Source organism: Bombus vosnesenskii, unplaced genomic scaffold (genome assembly GCF_011952255.1).
Source record: "Bombus vosnesenskii isolate JDL3184/JDL3185 unplaced genomic scaffold, Bvos_JDL3184-5_v1.1 scf7180000013272, whole genome shotgun sequence".
NCBI lineage: Eukaryota > Metazoa > Arthropoda > Insecta > Hymenoptera > Apidae > Bombus > Bombus vosnesenskii.
Genome location: NW_022882930.1, coordinates 6,106,673 through 6,129,230, shown reverse-complemented (window position 1 = coordinate 6,129,230; position 22,558 = coordinate 6,106,673). Strand labels below are relative to the sequence as shown.

Sequence of the window (22,558 nt, the reverse complement as noted above, 5' to 3'; positions counted from 1 at the left end):
AAGTTTCTTCGGAACGTTATGTACCAACAACTTTCTCTTTCTTTTTCAAAATCGACGAATCACACGATTCTGTAAACTGTTTCGAATCTTTCGAAAGATTCAATTCGACAAACGCGCGAATTTTACTGAAAGATACCAAAACTTGAAATACGACGAAAAGCAGAAGCATTGAAGGAAAAGGGAAAGAAGTTTAGAGTTTAAAAGGTCAAAGAATTTGGTCGATGGCGTAACACGGTGAATAACTTAATTCACCTAAGTGTACCGTTAAACGCTGTTTTTCTTTTTTTTTTTTTTTTTGCTTTCGGGCATTAGCCGGCGTCAGACGACTGTTGACGTAATCAGTCTCGCGTCGACAAACCGGGATAACTAGACGCGACCTACATATTGTTTCGACCATGTTACACAACCTGTGGAAGGTTCAACGCCCGCTTTCATCGCCATGTTGTGAAAGCGTGTGCCGAGACCACGTGGACCACGTGAGGCGTCGTGCACACCAGCGTCTCTCAAATTGTCTGACAGGGAGTATCCACTGTCACTGTTTCGAGGTCGTTCAATCGTCGGCCGACGTCCGATAAACCGATTTATATACCGCGAAGCTCCGAGGGAATTCGTCTTCGTTACGTAATCGGGTTTTAGTCGTTCGTATGTAACTGTGCTTGTGACTTTTCAATATTCTTTTCGCAGACCTCGTTCCTTTTCGGTATATTATGTATTTGGTTCAAATTGAAACACACGACAAACCGATCAACTCTATTTTCTATACGCTTTATAATTTCATCGTCCAGGTACATAGTATTTATTAATAAATTAATAGATTAATGGTTTGAATTTGAATATAGATTTAGTTATTATTCGTGAACAATTAACAGGAGTATTTTATTTTATACGTTTCATATTATTTCTAGATATCACATGAAATCTATAATTTCAGATAGAGCAAATAGATATTGAACATTCTATTGACTATTAAGCTATCAACTTATATAAATATAATTTTTTCACTCTGACTATTTTCCTTTAGTAATCGTAGAGTAATTAATGTGTGTTTATTATGAAGTTGTAAAATATTATAGTAGATTGTAGTAAAATTCTCACGGATCTATAACATCTTTGTTTTTCTCATCTTTGCTTCTTTCAAACGTAACGTTTATCTAATAAATAATCTCACGGACTTGCTCTAGTGCCGCATTGAAATATTTCAACGAGATTAATTAGACAGAAATAAAGCGTAATGTAGGTTGAAAAATAGTCATCGATCGAGGATAATCACGTAATAAAAATGAAAAATGCGGAAGCACCTGGCAGCAAAGAAGTACAGAGTATCATGACGATCTAAAGAAATTTATAATTACGTTTCCGATATTTATCTATCGCGACAGTTCGTATACATTGTTCTTTTACAATTCTTATTTAAATATATAAATCATCTAAATAATCCGAATAAACTTATTGAAAAAAAGAAGGAAGCTTAAAAATTGTTATTTAACGATGCTGTAAGTCATAATTGTTATTTAAAGATGCTGTAAGTCATTAACATATAATGAACGATACAAGTATATAAATATTCATACTTCAAATAAGACAACATTTGTACTAAACGTATCGTTCGTTTGTGGACAAGAGACGTACAAGAGAAACGTATTGCATTCTAGTTACTCTCAAATCATAGTAATTATTCTGACAGTAACTTGGCACGACCAAACCACCCACATACTAAGAATCCTCGCTTCGTTCGCTCTTCTATGTTGCAATTGACCATGCGAAAGGAACGGAGTATTATTTTCCTCGAAAGTTTGATCCAACATCGGAATCCTTGATAAAAATTAACGAGAAGATTTATCGCCGCTCGAGGAACCTTTTCTCGGATATTCGAGGACTTCATATTCCATATTTCATCATGAGAGCTTTTTACGTTCCCTTTGGAACGTAATTGGGACGCAGACAGCAGTGGAAGAAGAGATTAGCTATGATTTATACTAAGCTTTTATTCGACGGTAGAGACGCGATTAACAGACGATCGTAACAAAAAGAAATTTTAAGAATCAATTGTATTTTTTCTTTCAATCTTATGTTCAATATTTCGAGTAAATCGAAGATCTCGAAGAAATGTAAAAATTCGATGATCGGAGATTTCGTCCTCCGGGAGTTAAATAAGATAACTGAAATTTTCGATGATCGATCAAACACTCGACGATTTCTAGAATAATTTCGCCGAGTAACGACGAAACGATTGTCTCTGCTGTTACGGTGCATCGAAGTCGATTTCATTTCCGTCTTTCATCGACATAGCTCAATTTGCTCGTGATAAACGTTATTTAAATACCGTACCGAACTGTTCTGCTTCACGAAACGAAATCGAAAGTTTCTTTCCGCAGTTAGTGAAATTCTGCAGTCGATTAAATTGCTTTCAGTCGCCAGTGAACATCACTTTTGCTCTCGGTGCGACGAACTTTCGATCACTTCGATTATTTCGTCGTTTGTCGATCAAAGGAGATACAGACAACATCGATCAGTCATTAAATAAAAGGGTAACAACGAACAAAAGTATAAAACCACTTCCTCTGTCGAATCTTTTGCACGCTGATAATAATCGAACGTAAAATAAAACGAAGCAAATAATACATTTATTGCTTTTAAACGAAAAGTAAAAGAAGAAATTTATATCGTTCTATTCGATCCTTTTTCCCATTCTGATAAATCTTTTTCGAAAATTCTGCTCATTCTATTTCTCATCCTAATTTTTTACAAACGTCTTTACTCCAACAAAATACAAAAGTACAAATCATGGAATAAATAAAATGATATTATACGCATATTTATGAATGGAATTTTAATCTAGGATATCTTTATTTATTCCAATAAAATACAAAAATACAAAAATAAACTTACTGTTGCCATATGGAATTCAACTTGCTTCTACGTTACCTTTATCTCGATAGAAATACTAAAATACAAATTGTGAAGTAAGTAGCGATTCAAACGTCACACCTGTAACTCTCTGCTACCATTTTTCGCAGTTGGACAGAAGGAACGGTTCAGTTGAATCGTTTATATCCACGTAGCTTCCTGTCTGTAATTTTTCTGGCATTGGCTAGCTACGAATAATCGGACATGCCAAGGACGCGCATTAATTACGGTTACATGCGCCGCTTTTAGGCTCCTTACGTGCTTTTTTCACGTTCCATAATCGAGTTCGAAATAAACGTGTGGACGACGCTGCGAAGCGAGATGAAAAATAGAAGCAGCCGAGCACGTTGGACGTGGAATTGACTTTAATTAGCTTCATGGGCCTTGCTCCAATTAATGAGGTGAACCAGTTGACCCTTTGCTTCGAACTGACTAGTATTTTCTGACACATTTCCTTTGAAACGTTGCCTCTCGACGTCTGCTTTTCTTCCTTTGTGAATTTTATTGCGATTCATAGGACCTTTGATATCGAAATGGATAAGATTTCGGATCCTGAGCGATCAATGGTCCACGAAAGATCGAAAATTATCGCTGAATATCGTTTGAATCATTCCGATTCTTCGGTATTTCTAATTGGTATAGTAGACTCAAAGTTATTACGTTGTTTGAGAATTTGTACGAATAATATTCTTAAGCCACTTGAATATGTTTCACCGTACATATACATCGTGTATCAAGTAAGTATACATAAATATACCATGCTATTCTAATTCGATAATCAACTAGCTTTCCAAATATTTGTTTCTAATTTATCAAATCCTTTTCGAATATCGAAACTATCCGATCGAATCTATCTTAGGTAGATATGTAAATTTTCGGATGTTACACCCATTCTATGAACCCCTTTTCGAACGTTCTTTCTATTCTATTAGATCTCTCTCAAATATTGCAATTTTCAAATATACCTACCAACCTATCCAATTTGTCAGAAATATTCTTCCTATTTTATTAAACGCTTTACGAATATTCTTCCCATTCTACAGTGTCCATTTAAGCAAAATATATTTGAATAACTTGGTGTTATAATCTACGCAATATTCCTAATATTCCGTAGTCTAAGCAAATATTCATAACACCTGAGTTTCTCTAATATTCTTCCCTGTTCGTCGAAAGATATGTATCAAGTATCAAGACACTGGAGGACGAGAAATCGAAAACTTTCTCGCTCCGTTTTCACAGGCCGCCGTTCGAGTATCGCAAAATAGAGCAACAGCGTGTTGTTCAACTTTCGAACGAGGAAAAATCAAGAGTCACGCGTCGATCTAACTCACCCAATCTATAGCGAACAATATAGCCAACATCCTAAGGCACCTAACATCTTATCGATCATGATCCAACGATCCTAATCTTAACATCGTCTTAAGCCGCTCTTTTCCAGCGGATACAAACGAGGTCGCTCGACCGTGCTACCTATAGCCACTATATGTATGTACACTGTATGTATGTACAATGTACAATGTACAGTCTGCAACACAGACACCACGAGAAATGAATTTCTCTTGTAATTCTAATTTCGTGTAATCGACTCGAAGGTATAATTAATTCCAATTCGGTGAATTTCAAGAATAACTTAATTTTATCTGGATTCTAAACAAATTCTGTCTTATAATGCAAACGTAATTTAAATTTCCATGTTGCGATTTAATTCTAACACAACGGGAATATAGTTGAAAATTCTATCGTTCAAATTTCTATATTGCAATTCAATCTGTAGCGTATTTTCAATTACGTACAGCGAAATGATATCGAATAATAATAATACGATTTAACGTTAATTTTACATACGTGTACGTCTGTTCTTTAAACAAAATACACAAAGAAGGAAATTCGATAAATTTTATACTTTACTCTAAGATCCGAGGAAATTCAGGTAAACTCATTTCACGCGAACGATTAATTTTCTCCATAGTAATTCGTATTTGCGTTCGTGATCTTGCGATACAGACTGTACACGGTTCACAGCGAGAAAGGAAAGAACTGTGATTATCCTCGAAGGAAGATCAGCACGTTCCAGAGGAGACAGTCCACTCTCACTGTCTGCACTCGGTGAAAGTAAAGAGATTATTTTTGCCGCCGCCACTTAAACCGCCTCCGCGATGCCAGCTTCTTACCCGAGAGACTTCACGATATCGGTTGAACGATGTCGACAATGCGCCGGAAGAACTTTCCTTCTGTCCGACGAGAACGATGAATCTCTCTTGGGTATAGAGAAGGTTAACTGGCGGAGACCTGTTCGCGTAGGTACGCGAGTAAAGTACCTCGTGGGGAAAATGCGGGAACCGATACCTTTATCCGAGTTTACTGGCCCGATTTCTATAGAGCGAAACCGAGATAGGAAACCATTCACAGGCGCCCACGCTTTTACAGGTCTTTAACATGCTCCTTTTATCTTGCTTTCGATCGTCGTTAAGGATTTAGAATCGTGAACGATACTGGCTCGACTGAAAACATTGAAACTTGTTTAGAAAGAGGCAGTAAAATAATAGAGAAGATCACAGCAGAGAAATGTGAGAGTTACATTTTTGTCGATGTTCTGATTTTATCTTGATTCTAAACAAATTCTGCCTTATAACGCAAACATAATTTAAATTCCCATGTTGTGATTTAATTAAAATTCTGTCATTTAAATTACATTAATTTCTTAATTTCTTTAATTTCGGTTTACGATTATACAGGGGAATCTCGATACGACAGAATTGAAAATGAACTTGTTAGGTGGAAAGACGCAAGTTTTGTGAAAGCACGCGATAAGTCGACGAAGTTTCGTGGAAATTGATTATAGAATTATTACGACTAGGAATATTTCCAAAGTTTTGGATCAAGAAACGTATATTCAGCTGCGAAAGCAAATGTATCATTTCGCTAATGCGAAATTAATTGGCAACGGGCTGAAATCTTAGAACTACTTTCTACCTTTAAATCGAAATCGACCGAATGAAGAACACAAAACGTAGCGATCGACGTTGTTGGAAATATTTAGTTAGAAGTTATTATTTCAAATAAATTTCACGCAGTTCTGATCTCAAGTGTTACACGCTTATCTAACTATAACATACGTATACGTAATAATCGCGCTTATTCTACGATATTTTATATCATCGTCTCGCAACGGCGATTTAAGTCTGACAAAAACGTTCACAGAAAATTGGTTGAAAGCGAATGATGGTAATCCTGAAAGAGGGGGCGGAAGTTCGTTGTCAGGACTCGAGCGATTGCCGAAGAAATAAACGGATAGAATAAGGGAAGAGAGATGAATGGTTCGAGGCAGTGGATGCTGTCTTATTGTCACTAAGCCGAAAAGGGTAGAAAATAGGGAAGACGTGTAGAGGGACGACGAGTCGATTTCTCGCCTATTCGCGCGTGAAATCCTTTACTATCGTCGATCAAATTGAAAGGCGATGATTGAAAACAGACGAAATAGTCGTTGTCACTAACAATAGTCATAAGGTATACACCGTAGGCATATCAGTCATGCAACAGACTTTCTAATCGTATAAAAATCAACGATAATTACGTTGCATTGGCAAGTAATGATATTCTGCGACGTACGATCTTAACACGGGCCGTTTTGCGAGGAAATGCGAATGAACTTTGAGATTTTTACAGCATCGAACGCCAATAAGGATTATTTAAAATGTATTATTTAAATTAATATCGTTTAACGTAAGATTTCTATTATTTAGAATGTAATATTAATTGATAGTGATTATAAGAATAATTATGTGTCCTTTTGTAATTAATATAAAAATTGTTATATTACAATTAATATGAAATATAATGTTTAAATGGTAAATGTTAAATTATCTCTTCTTTGGATTTTGTTTTCTTTAATCGATTAATCGCATCGAACGTGCACAGGTGTTTTTTCACCACTCGCGTATTTAACTTGACCGATAAATCTATTTTTCGTGGACGTGTAAGTGGATCAAGAGCAACGACGTTTCTTGAGACAGCACGCGAGCCAAGAAAATTCGTCATTGTAGCTTAAATTGCACATTGTATATTGAAGTTCGTCACGTTAGTATATCTGACGAGATTTAGACTCGACTAGCTATTTTTGTATTTGTCTTCGTAAGAGGATACTGAAGGTTTTAGGATTTTTTATTGGAAGTCTACCACAGATAATTTAACGCAAGAAACTATTTATAATGCATTTTACAATTTTCCTATTTTTAACCAAGCGACGTAAGCGATTGTTAAACTGATATTTCTTTTAATCGTTCATCCGATAATCTTTCAAAGAAATTATTAACTGTGATATTCTTACGAACCAGTGATAAGCTATCTATTTATTTTTTCTATTTTTCGCCTCGATCAAATCCATCGTTCCCGATCTTTAAACTAAAATTCCCTTCAACGATGTCCCAGAGAAATCCACGAAAACTTCCTTACGATATAACAATCCCCTACGGAATTTCCTACAGTGACTAAGCAAATACAAAGCTTCTCAACCAAACGTATACGCTTCTTGTCCAAAAATTTATTTTGAACTCATATTAAACCACATCCTACCATAACATCAACTTCAGCAAAATCATCCACTCCTTTATCTTCTCCATTAATAAGCCTTCCACCAATCTCTTTTAACAGCGGAATCATCCCAACACACAACCGCCTCTTCAAGCAGCCAAGTCTTTGTCGTGCCTCGTCATCAATTCTCCAAAAAACCAAGAGACGAGACAAACCAACAAAAATCAAAGAAAGAAAGCTATACTCTTCCCCTCTGACTCCTCTCTACTCTCTCTCTCTCTTTATATATATATATAATACAGAAGAATCAGAGAACCGAGGAGAGACCATTGTCTTTTCCCCTTAAGCTTCGATAAAGTTATCAGAAACGTCGAGAGGCTCGCCGCGTGTTTACAGTTAGTCGGAAAGCTCGGCGACGATAAAACCGGATCACGAATATCGAATCGAAGGCTCTCGAGGAGCCGAAATTAGGCTGCTCGATATTTTCTGAACTTTCACCGCGCGGACGACGATCGTTCGCGATTACGCGCTCTTTTTCAGCCGACTTGTTCTCTTTTCTTTCTTTTTTACGTTAGCGTCTTGCCAGGCGTATTCTTCGCTGGCGTTCGATCGGCCATCGTAAACCACCCACAAAAGAGCCATACTTTCGGCGAAATTACGCGGCCACCGTTCGGCCAAACAGGACAATCAAGTTCGCGGGTTTACAACGCGACGCCCGTGGCAGGCTGAGGGGCCGGGGTTCGTGTCGTTTTGTTCTCCACCGACGTCCATCGATGACGACTTGGCCGATTCTCGGAGCTCTTTTATCGTTTCCAACGTTCCATTCGAGGAGCGTGTTGTTTTCGATTGTTTCCACGGGACGTGGTTCGTCCATCTGTTCCCTGGGATTTTTTGCGTTAACCCTCGGACCTCGAGTCAAGTATGACGCACGCAGATATTTCTCGTTTATTGCTTTTTAAGCTACGTTATTCGCACGTTATTATCCGGTCAATATAGACGCGAGGAATTTCGTATTTCCAGCGAAATTTCGTGCTGCATACGCGTTCTTTTCCAGGGTTCATGCGTCGGCTATGACCGACGAATTTTTATTAAACTACCTCATTTTATTAAAATCGTATACACATAGTTTTGTGTTTTAAGTGAATTTCGTTGTTAGACAGAAGTAGTAATTATTGTATTAATATGTTAATTAAGAGCAATGCGGTGAATTTTTCTGTGTTTCGTACGTAGTCTCTGTGTTACTATTTTATACGAATATGGACAGTGCTTTACATATAATACTTTATATTGTAGTATCGTGGACCGGAGACTTGGTGGCGCTAAGACAAAAGACAAGGGGTTGTTATGGGGCATAAACGAATTAACAGCGGTATAAATTGAGAAGCCAGAGAGTGCGAATTGCGTTGTTGAGATAGCGTTGCTAGCGTTGTCGAGAGAGTGAGTTGAATCCGTGGTGACGAGAGTTGCTAATTAATTATCTAGTTGTCTTAATTGTAATACGTTGTTGTGATTAGTTCATGTTAAATAACCATCGTTTCCTGTTTAATTAACATCTGTTTAGTCCATTTATTATTAATAAACTAATCATAATAGTTTACGATACTACAATATTCTATATATCCTTCTACATTATCGTGCGTTCTGTATTCTCGTACCTTCAAATTTCCCATAAACGCGCAATTATCTGCAGTCTAGGGATCAGTGTAGTTACGTACATGACGCCGTATATGTATAACAGTAATTACAGTAGAGTAATCCTTGCTGTTACTCTATACCACTATCGACATACTCGATACTCGATTATCGAATACCCTCAAACGACATACGATTAATCCTCGCTAATATACAATCTTGCAATCAAATTACCACCATCTTTACCTATGACTGTTCCATGAGATCATATCGTAGCCGTAGCATCAGCAGCTACCAAAAAAGGTGGCTGCAGGATGATCATGGTGAATCAGGAAAACAGCACTCGTTCATCGAATCAGCACACGTCCCTTCCTTTTGCGTCTGCATAGTCCAGAACATCCGATCGCTGCTCTAACTTCTTCGCTCAGCAGATCATTTCATTTCCCTTTCCACTTATCTCGTGACTCTCTCCGTGTGGCGGCACTAAAAATATCGCAAAAAAGAAAAGAAAAAAGAAAAGAAATCACGTCCGCGCACCCGACCAGCGAACAATGAACACACCGTGTTCCATTCCTCGCCCCGCTTTGTTATTATCGTCCCGTAGGAGGAGGAGGAGGACCGTACGCGTTGAAGGGCACGCGTGGGCGTGCACGCGGAGTGCGTGAGTGCGTGGAGTGTACACGCGACTCGGTCTGTCTACGTGCAAATGTCAATGACGTCTAAAAATAGGCCGACGAGAGAGTGTACGACTCTCGTTCCTCACTACGGATATACCGAAACGCTAGCGAGAATGGTTCTACGATCAAGGATCCATTTGTATCAATGACCTTGACACCGTGTGACTGACGCGAGATTCAGTTATGTAGGATGATGTACCTCGATGATACGATGACGGAGCGTTTTATGGCCTTTGTTTCGTGCTATGTTTCTTCGTGTTCTTCCTTTTGCCGCTCGTCTTTCCTTCGTACGAATTGATGGTACTGCGTGGTATTCGGAAGAAAGTCACTTAGAACGTGGATGTAAAGGTTCGATATTATCGTAAAAATAGTATTGCACTGTTAGTTACGTGGTACTGTGCTTACAACATCGGTTGGAAATAGCGGAATGTAATTGGTTGTTTGGCAAATTGGAGCGTAAACGATATTAGTGGGAAGGTGTCGTGACGATATTTTGATATCTGTCATAACCAGATACAACGAGAGGAGAGTAATACCGGTATTGGAATACCGGTATTGCAGACTTGTTTAGAAAACTGGAACGTAATTGATTTGAAGTTTAACCGGATAGTGCTGCTTGGATATACGGAAATAATTTTTCTAAAAAAAAAAGAAAAAAAAACAAAAGAAAAATAATATGATAGTAGATAATGGTGATATTTTATGCGTTTGACGTTGGCGTGAAAAATTATAGGATGGATGGTATTAGTTTTTGGTTAGTTAGGAAATTAGCACTTGGCATTAGGTAGTTTTTTCTATCGAATATTATTAAATATTTCAAGTCCATCGTAGATAGATTCGATAAAAAGTAATAAGATAATAATAACGAGATCGTCAAAGACTCGAAAGAAATTCGGGACATCTATTGGAAAAAATCAGGCTCAGACTGTAAAATCTTTTCTCCTAACCGATACCATGTAAATCGTTAAGATATTATAAAATTTAATTTCGATTTCCAGATCATACGACACGAGTAACATTTTACAGACTCGTTACAGCCACCTTCTAATAGCTGAAATTGACGTGAATGGCATCGTGTATCGTAAAAATAACTGGCTACAAGGGTACACGGACTATTAAACTGTTAAATTATACGAGCCTCTCCTGAAGTCTGTCTATACGATCTTCTAGAACGCGTGTCATTGAATCGTTTCAGTCGGCAACAGTCTGACTGAACGATCTGTAGCGGATATAAAAAGTCCAAGGGAAGATACAGTAGCCTGGAATATTGCGTAATATCCTTCTGAATCGTGTCATCACTTGGTCCACGCCTACAAGAGATCTTTCTTCGAAAACATTAGTTTCTATCGTTAAAACATTCGATTTTACATAACGAGTGTAGTGAAGGTTTTCTCAAAATCATCGTAACATTATTGTTACGAGAAGAAGAGCAGACGCATGATGAAAAAGAAAATACGAAAATCTCGTACATACGGAACCATGTCTTCTCAACATTCTCAACATTTTTTACAATCTTTTTTTTTTCACTTCACAAATTCTGATACAAACAGATCTAACAGTGCCAAATTTAAATTATGAAAACCTTGGTACGTAAAATACCAGAGTCTGTACAGTTACATGGTCACTCGTGCAATTCGTCACTCGTTGCTTTTAAGTCAGATAATATTTCCATGCTTTCGATCGTTCAGGCAAAATTTCAACTATTCAAGTACAAGAATTACGTTTAGTAGAGGCTACATCATAGAGATTAGATTCAATGTACAGTACCATTTCAGTGATCTATAAATCACGATCTCGCGTTATTCACGCAATGTAAATTCACCGATCTCAAATTATCCAACTAACGAGAATATAGAAAATTTCCGATCGAAGAGATCCGATTTCTATTTTAGTGAAATTTGCCTTACAAGCGCGATTTTAATCTCGAAATCAAACAACTCGATCGATCAAATATTATTGCCCAATGCAAGACGATGTCTAAACAACGTGACCACTTTACGCCAGTATTCCGCAATGGGCAAGATTTTGCGTAATTTTGGAACCGTGTCGATGACCTTGTCATACTTGGCTGTAGGTAAGGTTATGGGTGAGAAGACCTTGCTGAAAACTCGCTGGCGACAGAGTTATTAGTCGCTGTTGAAGCGTCGTCGCCTTAATATCAGATCGCCTTTTCATTCCTCTGTAAAGGGTCCGCGTGATTGCTTCATAAGCTCGAACTGTTGGCAAATACAACCTTCCTCGATTCGTCAGGCGTTCGTGTAAAGGGCGATGTCGCGACTCTTGAAGAAAAAATGCTGATTACGAAGCAAAGAAGAAACCTTGACCCACCTGTGGCGAGACAACGAGGGAACCTTGACCTGTCTGTTCGAACGCACGGTTGCGCGAAGACGAATGTGGCTGAACGATTCGTCGACGTATCGCGAAATTATTGATGGACAGACGGTTGCACGGTTCGCGGACGATGCGTTGCAACGAGCCAGAGAAAAATGGAACAGTGTTTAATCCATCGAATACGAGTACGTTTTCATAAATTTAAAAGTAAAAAAGTTCCCTTCAAACGGGGGAAAAAAAAGAAGAAAAAATGACAAGGTTAAATGCAATATCATCATCGATAGGATTTATGTCAATAAGCGAACGTCATTTCGAGATACAAGGTTTTATCAATTCCTATATTTAACACACACGCTCGTACGTAAATGCAAATATTTATTTTATAGAGAAAGGTACAGCATAAACGTCGTAGTGAGAGTGGCAGGAAAGAGTAGAAGAGTGTTTAGCTCTTCGTACATGTTCTTCGCGTTTGTATCTTTTTTTTCCTGGAATATTTTATTCGTAAAAAGCAATGCAATATACCAGATACTAAAATTATATAGAATACCGAAAACAAATATTTCAGAAATATTTATATTTCATTAATATCTATCGATATAAGACATCTGTTTAGGATCGTATATACCTGAGCAGAGTAGCAGGATGATATTACAAATACTGTTCTTTAAATGTTACCTTAGAATCGAACGTTATACATGTCATCTACTTAAATAAATTTACGTAACGAAACGAGGAAATTAATTGGAAAGATAATCGATCGGTTTGGCTTCCGAGAAGCTCAATTCGGGACAAACATTCGATGAATCCATCGTCAGGGGGATAAAATCGGCATTTTTTTCGCGGGGGCGGTTTTCCTGTGTTTATTTCTGGATTGCCATTGAAAAAGATGCAACGGTGAAATTGTTTTCATCGCGTTGATCGTCACGAGACTGAATCACTTGTTGAACAGGCGGCGTAAAGTGCACGCGGTGCAACGACTATAAACAAAGTCCTAATATAACCACGTGTTAAAGTATCACAGGGTTCGTTGAACCCAGCTTCATTACCGACAATCGAGTTCGCTTCAGCGCACGTGTCTCTGATCGTAACGACGCTATTTCTGCCTCTTGTTTCGTCGTACATGCTATCGTCGGTTCATTTAGTCATCACCGAATTTACCTCGAAACACGTGTTTAATTGCCGTCTTAACGATCCTCCCACTTCAACCAGAACGATAGAACACTAAACTGAGAACTATAGTTTATACCTTCTCGTTCATCGAGTGAAATTTTCTATGTATTCATGTATATCGAATTTCTTTCCTGGAACAATAAATCCCTTACACTTTTGGTTCGTTGGGATTTTGTGGTTTTAATTCTCGCTACGTTTGAGTCACAGCCGACCGTAATAGTTCAAATTAGGTTTTTAGTTGTTTCGTCTTTATCAGATTCTAGCAAGATCGATCGACTTCTTTCCTGTTTTCGATAAGAGAACCTACTTAATTCGATCGTTCGTTTTTTTATCATTATGTCGATTTTACGTTAAAAGACAAGTTACGTAAATGATGAAAACATGGGAATTAAATAAGTGTTGATTGTAGAATATTTAATTGGTAATATTATAATTAATTACAGATTTTACGGTAAATTTTCCTCAAAATTACTGTGAATTAAACGTATAGTATTATTATAGTTTTGGATGCAAAACGGCAAACGACGCCCTGATCAGGAAAACAAAGAGTACAGTGCACTGCAATGGGGCTTTTGACCGACGACAAGACTGCTCTTTAATTGAGATTCAACTCTTGCCGCGGATAATCGAGTGAGTCAGCGTTTGCAGTTGTCTATCTACCTCCCTTTCTCGTCTATAGGAATTCCAGTCTGACGAATCGATCGACGATGAAAGCAGAATAGAATTTATACTAATCGATCGAAACACTTGCCGCGGGTTTTCGTCGTTCGTCATGGATCGTGTATGCACTTACTTTCCCTTCCGTTTCCGCTGTTTCATCGTAAATCTAAATCGTACTTCCGATATACCGTGACTATTCGGTCGCTTTTTTTTTTTTATAATTCTACGAATGTCGTATTTTTGACTAGTTTCGATAGTACAGGTACGATATCTTTGTCTATTCTGTATTTACACTGATTTCGTTATTACACATTTTCCTTCGCGTATGAGAAATATCATTTTTACACTTACAATTAGCTGTTTCAACGCTACTTGTTACTCGTGAAACTAAGTTTCTAATACATCGTAAACTGTGACAAATTTTCTATTAGTTATCAATTAAATATTGCTAACGAAAGTTAATAATATTACGCCAAGTCTCTGAATATGATAGTCACGATACGGAAAATTACATTACTATACCTTAACAAATTTAATGATGTACGAAATACATGTACTAACTCGCAGGTTGTTAATTAATCGACAAAGTTTAGTTTGTGATTAAGCAAGTTTCAATTTCATTGTTCTATCATGTTCGTTCCAACGTGTGTATATCATGCGTTCTTATTAACATGTTCGCCTGGCGTGTTCTTTTTAACGCGTTCATTTGAACGTATCCATTACGCGCGTTCGTTTTATTGGCAATAAATTCACTGATTTTTCACAAGAATGCCATTCTATTAGCTGCACAATCGTTCTGGCAGAAGGTGGACGCACGATGTATTCGCTTCAGCTAACCTTGGAGGCTTGAAATCAATGCGAGTCGCATTGTTCGTTCGAGTAAGCAGTCCGCGAGACCTTGGATCCGCCTTCGTTCTCTGAATTATTAGGGCAACAAACGTCAAACGGTTGATTTTAATTGGTCAGATAACGCGATTGAACGAGCGCCTAACGCTGACGGTAGCCTCGTTGAATTTCCTCGACCGAGGTCGACGATCATTTAATACTCTCTGTAATTCTAATCTTTCCATTCTATCCGTCGTTTCGCCGTTGTTTTCTCGTTTTCAACTCAAGTCAAGAAACTTGAAGATAACAATCGAATGGGACGAGATCTGAAGTCAGAATAAAAATTCAAATTTCCTTGCTACAAATTATTCTATCGAATCACGGTAATTAAATTACGCAATTTATTCTTCGTTTTGTTGTAGAATTATTTTCATCCTCTCTCTCGTCCTTACTTTTTCCATTATCTTTTTTATACAGAAAATCTATACTCTTAGAATAAGAAAATATAGTAAAATATAACGTAACAGCGTCCTTGATTGACTAATCGGCAAGAACATCAAATCAGAGCTGAATTATGGCTCCCTTCGGGAGTTAAACGATCTTCGGACAATGTTGGTCCGTAAAATCGGTTTTACGTCTGGTCTATTCGAAGGACAAGACGGGAGAAAGAAGTTGAGGCGAGCGATTCGATGATATTAAAGAACGTCGAATTTCGGGATACTGACGCGGATACAGCAAGGGCGGACGGTTTAAACATTCTGGAATTCGTCATTCTCAGGGCCGTCTTGTACTCGCGTCCCCTTCACTCTTTTCGATCGCCGATCCAATAGTTCCTGGTCGTTTCCCGGCCTCATTGGGACACACAGTGAAAGAAATAAGCGGTCGAACGTTCACGATCGAATATAGTTTGAATCATAAGCGAAGCTGTGCCGAATTTCCATTCGATCTTTTCGACATAATACTTTGTCTATTTTTACATTCTATTTTTTTTGTGGGTCCTTCTCGTAGTCCTGGATATTTAGAAAGATTTTATAAAAAATTCTGTTGATGTTAAGGAACGCGAAGTGATACGACAAATTTGAGATTCCAACGTCGAGGAAAATTACGCGGCGAAAGGGAAAAAAGGAATGCTGATTCTATCGAAAATGCAACGCAATGCATGTTAACCTTCGATTGATATTTTTGGGTCATACGTGATTCTCAACAGTATGAATTACGTTTAGATTAGATTAATCGCTTAATTTTAGATATTTGATTAATGATAATTTTAGGTACCTGATTTTATTTTGTGTAATATATCTTACACGATAAAGGCCATAAAGATGTATTTAAAGAAAATATGAAGTAATCGTTGTTTTTTAGATCCATTGAAAACCACGGTGGTGTACGTGAAGACTTTGAGCTTCTAAGACTTTGAATTCGGTTGTACATGAGTTTCTCCATATATCACTTTTAATTCCATAATCAATGTATAGTTACGACTCTGTCTTACGCCACGATACGTTTACACGACTGGGAAATATATCGTCAATTTTTTACAATAACAAACACAGCACGTTCTCTGCTTTACAAGAATAGTTAGAAGTAATCCGACAAACGTCACTATGATTTTTCAGCTTTTCCTATGCGATATCCAATTTCAATTTTATGCTCTTGCTCGCTGAAGAGAAGACAAAATTCGAATATAACGTACTTGGCGAGACTGCGGTTAATAAAAAGCCAAGCTCGTGATATGAAATGACATTTGAAATGCCGGGCCTCCGTGTCGTGGGAATGATAGAGCACAAAAGGTTTAGATAAAATGAAAACGTTTAAACACGATAATGAGGTTAGTTTATAGCCTAGCTTAAACTGTTTAACGTTCAAAATGTCCATCGTCGGATGTATTCTCAAGGAGAATAAAATTAAGTCCAGACACGTGTACGGCTCTTTCTCGTCGAAAAATCCCAGAGAGTAAGTCTAAACAAAAATTCACAACGAGAATTTAACGACACTGCTGACGCTGACGAGAGCAATTCGTTGATTCGCCTAATTCCCGTTATAGCCAACCTTGCCCCGGATCGCGTCTCGACTCCTCCGGGCTAATTCGTATAATTGTTTTTAACAATAGATTAGACACGGGAACGTGACTGGTCCATGTCGTTGGCCCTAGCTGAAAGTTCGTCTATGAAGTATGCGATACATGCGAATAAATGCTGCTTAATCAAATTATACGTTCGTCCGTGTAAATGAATTCGTGTAGCGTCCCTTTAACCTTCTACGCTGTATCGAGTCTACAATGTATTGAGTTACGTAGGTCCTCTTGTGATTTTTAATGAAATATTCTTCTTAATCTGTCGAAATCCTATGGAATTTTATTTGTCTATTTTTTAAATTAATAATTCACCTTTATTAAGTATGTATTAGATTGTCCGAAAAGTGTCTTTCTTTTACAAGACACGTCTTTTACAACGATGCACCTTTATACAAACATGAAACCTAATCTGTCGAACGCTGTGATCTTTATTTTGATAGAACAAAATGGATCATGCGTAATTCGATAAAATAATAGAAAACGGAAAACGTTGTGCATCTATTATTTCCTTATAAAACGAAAGAAACTTCTCGGACGACCTCATACAAATTTGGAAAGGATTAAGGGGTAATGACAAAATGGTAGCCGAAGATGAAGAACATTCGTGATACTGCGTTGTGACTTTTGTAACAAAAATAGAACAACCGACAATGTTAATGAAAAGAAGATGATTTTCCTGGCTCGAAGAAGAAAATTTAGTGATCCACTATTTCGGTAAAGAAATTCTTGAAAGAAAGAAATGCTATTGTTGTACGTAAAGGAATATGAAGAATCTGTAGGAAAGGAGTCAGGAAGAAGATGCATACGAGTTACAATTTACACAGAAAAATATATTTGATTCTATGAAATTCGACAAAAATGTCGTGGTCCTTAATTTTCTAAATTATACATTGTTAATCGAAAAATCGCTAGAGAAATCGCGCGCGTTTCAAAACGTCCCTCCCAGATTCTTTCAAAATTCCCCAGCAACTTCTTTTTCGACGCCCCACAAGAATCTCCAATCCTCGATCATCTTTCACGATTGCCAAAAGATCAAAAACCATTTCAAATATTTGGATTTAAACATCTTCGTTAATCCTGTCGTTACCTTTTCCCCTTCGCGTTTTCGCCCTATCAAAGGTATCTTTTGTTCAGATTTTTCAGATTTTCAACACACATATTATATACCAAAACAAAATCATTAAACGCTGTCTACATTTTAATAACAATTCGGGTCACATAGAACAGTACGGTTGATTTTGAAAAAATTCACAAGTCGTTTAAAAAGTTTGAATTCGTACTTTAACACACGCGCGAGCGTTAAATTCAGATTATTCGGGAAGAACACAATCGTCGTAGATCGAGAAAAAACGAATGAAAACATCTTTTTTCTTCCTTCCACGTTTTTGCTGACTTTTCCGTTCCTCTCTTTTTCCTGTTTCTTTTTCTCGCTGATCGACGATCATCCGCAGTTTTTACCGAACGCAAATACGTTGTCTGAGCGCGTGCGGCCGAGGTTGTAAGCTGTAAGGATCAAGGTTAATCCGCATACATGCGCGTGTTCGCGGCTCGCGACGACTTTCAGCCGCGTGTTTACAGTTATCGGTTAGGTATTGTGGAAATCTCGGTTTATCGAGCCGCGTTCTGCCGTAGCAGCGAATTAACATTTCAATTTCGACCGCTTACGCCACCGCACGAACCCCTTTTGCCTTTTATGATAAATCATTCCTAGTGTTTGTTCACGAGGATCGTGCGGTAGAGGGCGAGAGAGAAAGTTGTTCCCTGGAACGAACGTTCACGCGAGAATTTCTCGCCGATTCGACCCAGTTCAGTTGTGAACATCCATAGAGAAAAGGAGGTAAGTGATAAGCTGACGGCAATTCTTTGATCGTTGGTTGAATAGGTTTCTATGAGCGAAAGTATGATAACTTAAATATTTGTGATCCTTTGATGGTGAGATGGAATAAGGAAGGATTCAGAATGTTCGTCGTTTCGCAGACTTATTTTACAAGTTCGAAGAATTATCTTAATTTGACGATTAACGAAAAACTATTTCGGAGCGTACAGAGGAAATAGACGATTGCTGTGAACGCATAACGAATAGATTTTAGGAAACAATTTATCATTTTTCTAATTCTTCATTCTTAAAATTCCGAGTCCTTAAAATTTTCTCTTGACAGTTTCCATGTTCTTCTAACACTGGACTGAGTTTACAAATATTCCCAGTTGCCACACTGTTGAAACATTCTTTTATAAATAAAGTGTCTTGTTTATCCACACGTAACAGTACATAATAATAATAATAATATATTCGATGTCAATGTATATATACACATATTGTATATACACGTATATAAGAAATAACTGGGTCATTATCATGCAGATGTAGTACAATATCGAAGGTTATAACAACTCTGTTTCATTATTCTGAGAAAAGCTACGCTTAATGAAACCAAATGGACGACGTATTAGACATACCTTCAACATAAATAAACTCTAAATCCTTCCACGGAAGGACAAGCACATGCTGTGTGAAACGTGTAGGTAAAAAAATCGCGTGTAATCGTAGATAGAAGCGTAACGAGGAAATTAGGTCAATGACGAACGAATATCGAAAGGAGAACGAAGCAAACGAAGAAAGAATGAAAAACTGGCTGCGAAAAACCGAAGGAAGAGACAGTGGATTGTCGAAGAGGAAATGTCGCGTCGCGATCTTGAACCGCCTAATTCGCCTCGCTGTTCTGGCATTCTCGTCCTCGATGCTTCTGGTATTTGAATCGCAAATGGAACGGCCGCTTTCCTCGGTTTAGACTACTGCCGTTTTCTGTGTCAAGGATACGAACTTTCGGTCAGGGTACGAAAAGCCGGTTCATCTTCGATGACTGCACCTAAATACCCTCGCTTATTAACCGCGGCAGAGGACGCCGTGTCGTTTTCTATCTATAGAGTTCCATCTTATCGGAATAGGTTCCGTTTCATTTGACGTCGTGAAAAGGCTAAAGAGAAGTTGCAAGGTGAAGGAAGTTTGCCATGCGTGTCCGTGGTCAGATAAAGCTGAATAGATTCGGCTAAAAGCAGATGAAACTTTTGAAATGTTGATTCTACGTTCTTCACGGCGGCAGTAAAAATTCAATCGGAAACGAGTGATCGGCGAGTATCGATCTTCAGAACACGTTATCAAGTATAACGTTAGAAATTTTAGAAAAATTGAAAGTTTCGTATGAGATATATTGGGAACTTTTGACAATAAGATGATCATTTTTTCGTCGTTTTATTGTCGAATCGATTGTTATGAAATTTTATCAATAAACGAGAATGAAATTGTCGAAGGTTTGAAAGGTGCAAATGAATAAGCGCGAATGTCAAAGTTCGGCTAATAATCGTTGATAAATTTTATCAGTAAGGAAGAGCGAAACGCTGAAAGGGATGAAAGATGCAGAAGAAGAAACGTGTCATATTTGTGGTATTCTTTCGATTGGAAACGTTCTCGTCAGCGAAGAAGCCGTTCATACGATTCGTCAGCGACGCAATGATAGCTTGATTTCGCGGCCTGCACGCTACTTGCGATAGAAGGTAACGTTTAACGCGAACTTTGCAAGGTTTCTGCTCCTTGACTCGTCAGGCCGCGCAGTCCTTGCTGACGTTGTGACCGTAAGTGATAACCCATTTCTCAATACTAATTTATCTCCAATGAGAGAAAAAAAGAAACCTCGTGCACGGATAAAATACGGTGCTTGAAAAAATTCCGTCAAAAATATTAAATGTAGATAGTTGGACAGATAAACGGCAGTCGAGGACGTGCGCAAGTTCAATTGCAGGCGCTTGCAAAACTTTGCTTGTGTTACACGTACACACGTACGTAAGTACGTGACACGAGAACCGAATTTTCACCCGTTTCGACTAATTTTCTGAACGATAAATCGAAGAAGCTTCATACGTTCGAAGTTTAATTCCATTCGATTCGAAAGATCGAATTTTCTTTCATTCACGAATCATCAAAAAGTAGACAAACTTTGACAAATTATCGATTGATTCTGATCGATTTTCGGTCGATTTCTGTCGGTTTACGCAAATCACTGAAGAGCGAAGCTGCCGTTTTATCGCAGCAGCCCATGAATTCGACGAAGGATCGGAAAGATCGGAATTATTTGTAATTCGTTATTTCGTAATCCTTTCCGCGTGTCTATATTTGTTAAGAAGTAAGTATTGATATATTCCAGAAATATTATAATTCCATTTAGAACTACAAATGCTCACCAAAGGATGTTTTCATTTACTCGAAATGTCACGACAAACGTTTAACTTATTTGACATCCTTCTATATCACTGGTTTTGTCCGGTGATCATACGTAAGCTCGCCACATATAATTCTAAGACATCGGTGAAAATTCCGCGAACGAGCTTGCACAGTGCAAAGCTCTCGAATTAATACACTCGGACAAAGTGATTCTCGATAGTGTAATGGACTACCGCGATGGATTCTATTTGCGGCAAATTGCATTATCTAGTGACACGTGGTGCGATGACGTGAAATGGAATCGATAAATCGTTGCTCTGCCGGCTGCCGCGCGACTAACCATCGATCGTTGTTTGCTCGAATTACATGACGTCAATTGACCGCGAATATTCGGCGACGTAGCTCGAGGAAAAAATTCGTTTATCCTCCGAGCCACCCACATCGAAATTCCAACAATGACAAATTTAATCAAACTCGATATTCGAACCTAACGACTACGTAGCTTGTCCAAAATTATCTACAGCAAAGGGAAAATAGGGAAAGCTGAAAGTTCTTTTTTGGTGCCTAATTTTATTTTCTTATTATTTCTTGCGATTTTTTATTTTGCATCGGTTGCTAATAAGATTTGTATGAGATTTTATTAGTTTGATATTATTTACACGTTGCTGTATTAACTGATGGTTTCAGGGACAAAAAATTGTGGAGATTTCGAGTATAAGAAGTTTATTCGGCGTTATATTTTTCGAGCTTTTAATATCGTAGCAGATAATGGCTGAATATTTTTTCTAGATTACGAATTCTTATTTCTTTCTTTTTTCTGTTTTAAAAAATTAACGAGAACTTCCACTGATACAAAATGATAGTTTGGATAACAAGCAATCGTTGAGATTTGAAAAGACATATTCATGGGATGTGTTATAGAATTAAACTATGTCGAATATACAGGGTGGTTGGTAACTGGTGATGCAAGCGGAAAGGGGGTGGTTCTACGCGAAAAAAGAAGTCGAAAATATAGAATAGAAATTTTTCGTTCGAGGCTTTGTTTTCGAGAAAATCGACTTTGAATTTTCGTTCGGTACGCGTGCACTTTATCACGTCTCGTTATAACGGATCTCACTGTAGATTATTGTCTCGATTGACGTTATTTTTTTAAATTTTTAAATTTTTAAATTTTTAAATTTTTAAATTTTTAAATTTTTAAATTTTTAAATTTTTATTCTATATTTTCGACTTCTTTTTTCGCGTAGAATCGTCCCCTTTCCGCTTATACCACCAATTACCAACCACCCTGTATTATTTCATTGAATTAGGTAGGATGCGTTTCGTTATATTTCTATTATTACGTTGGTGCATAATTCAATAAATTAATATAAAACAAAGAACGTTATTATCGTCTATTATTTTCTTCTAAAACGAAAGAAACTTTTCAGACGACCTAGTATCACACGTCCTATGAGACAGCCTGTATATTACCAATACCAATTTCAATGGAGGAAGTAGAAAATTTCAATTTGCTTTATAGCTGAAATTAATTAA

At 37.6% G+C, this 22,558-nt stretch overlaps 1 protein-coding gene across 3 annotated transcripts in view; it reads left to right on the top strand.

Annotated features, from left to right (window-relative positions):
• The window catches only part of LOC117231422, a 237,850-nt gene that overhangs the window by 89,328 nt on the left and 125,964 nt on the right, over positions 1-22,558 (top strand). Inside the window, exon 1 of one of the 3 annotated variants that reach the window (XR_004492960.1) lies at positions 18,381-18,643. The exons of the other annotated variants lie outside the window; for them this stretch is intronic. The gene's annotated coding sequence lies outside the window, so the exon portion shown is untranslated. Of the gene's footprint in view, positions 1-18,380; positions 18,644-22,558 lie in introns of those variants that run through there. 3 annotated transcript variants of the gene reach the window in all.